At 40.8% G+C, this 1,781-nt stretch overlaps 1 pseudogene; it reads left to right on the top strand.

The window, feature by feature from the left end:
* Positions 1 to 309: 309 nt before the first annotated feature.
* LOC107530701 (ELAV-like protein 1 pseudogene) lies at positions 310 to 1,530 on the top strand (annotated as a pseudogene).
* The last annotated feature ends 251 nt before the right edge of the window (positions 1,531 to 1,781 follow it).

Below are 1,781 nucleotides of genomic sequence, written 5' to 3' on the forward strand. Positions count from 1 at the left end.
AGGAATTGGATCTATTATCAAGAACAGCCAGTAGAGACTTACAGATTACTAGCAGAGAAGAACATTTAAAAAGAATATTATGTTGAGATATTTACAGGAAAGGATGGATAATGGGCAAAGGGATAGGAATTTCAGAACCAATGGATATTGTAAGAGTAATACATCAGAAATAGAAAGTCACGGTCCTCCCTATATCTGTTGCCACTGCCACTGCTATCAAGGCCTAGCGTAGCCATTAGTGCCACACTGCTGCTGCTCACTGGCCTCAAAGCAGCCCTCCCACCTGCATTCAAATTTTTAAAAAATACAATGTTTAATGGTTAGGAAGAACACATGGCCAAATACTGCAGGGATGACATCTGGAGAACAAATTTAATCGTCAGCTACTTCCCTCAGAACATGACCTAAGACGGATGAGTTGTGAAGTCTGTTCAGCAGTATTGGTGAAGTCAAATGTGCAGAACTTGTTCTGGATAGTTACAGGACACAGTTTGGGGTATGGTTTTGTGAACTATGTGACTTCAAAGAACATGGAGAAAGCAATAAGCACTCTGAATGGCCTGCAGCTTCAATCCAAAACCATTAAGTTGTCATATGCTTGCCCAAGCTGAGGTCATCAAAGACACCAACTTGTACATCAGCGGGCTCCCCGGGACCATGAACCAGAAGGAAGTGGAGGACATGGTCTCTCAATTGGTGCAAATCATCAACTCCTGAGTCATGGACCAGACAACAAGTTTGTCCAGAGGGGTTGCACTTATCCGGTTTGACAAATGGTCAGAAGCAGAAGAGGCAATTATAATGTTCATAAGCCCCCAGGTTCCCCTGACACCATTACAGTGCAGTTTGCAGTCAGTCCCAACCAGAACAAAAACGTGGTGCTGTTCTCTCAGCTGTACAACTCACCAGCTAGACAGTTCAGAAGACTGGTGTATCACCAGGCACAGAGATTCAGGTTCTTCCTATAGGTATAGATTACATGAGTGGGCTTTCTGGTGTTAATGTCGCAGGCAATGCGTCTTCAGGACTGGTTCATCTTCATCTACAACTTTGGTCAAGATACCACTAAGGAAATCCTCTGGAGATGTTTGGCCCCTTTGGCACAGTCACCAATGTGAAAATGATTCATGATTTCAACACCAAGTGCAAAGGCTTCTCTCCAGTTTCCAAAAGCATTTAACATAGCTCAAATGCATAAGATAGCTCTACTTTTAATAACACACAAACATTTGAGCATTGTATTTCTCTCACCCCTTCTCATGAGTGGCTAGACTTTTTTCTGTTAGTCGTATTTTGCTTTGAAACTTTGCTTTTATATGAACACTCATCAGAAAGTACTTCTTGTGAATTAACAACAACAACAAAAAACCCTTTGATTTGTAGTTTTAAAGATTAACCCTCAAAGTTTTCGCATTGCTTTGACATTTTGGGTTCTATTCTGTTAATTTTCTTTTGCTTTTTTGTGTTTTTTGTTTGTTTTTATTTTTGCATTTAAGACCATTAAATTTGATTTTGTTTTGCTCAGAAAAAAAAAAAGAAAGAAGAAAGAAAGAGAGAGAGAGAGAGAGAGAAAGGAAGAAAGAAAGAAAGAAAGAAAGAAAGAAAGAAAGAAAGAAAGAAAGAAAGAAGAAAGAAAGAAAGAAAGAGAGAAAGAAAGAAAAAGAGAAAGAGGAAGGAAGGAAGGAAGGAAGGAAGGAAGGAAGGAAGGAAGGAAGGAAGGAAGGAAGGGAGGGAGGGAGGGAGGGAGGGAGGGAGGGAGGGAGGGAGGGAGGGAGGAAGGA

The sequence above is a fragment of the Miniopterus natalensis genome, chromosome 10 (genome assembly GCF_054644295.1).
Source record: "Miniopterus natalensis isolate mMinNat1 chromosome 10, mMinNat1.hap1, whole genome shotgun sequence".
Classification (NCBI taxonomy): domain Eukaryota; kingdom Metazoa; phylum Chordata; class Mammalia; order Chiroptera; family Miniopteridae; genus Miniopterus; species Miniopterus natalensis.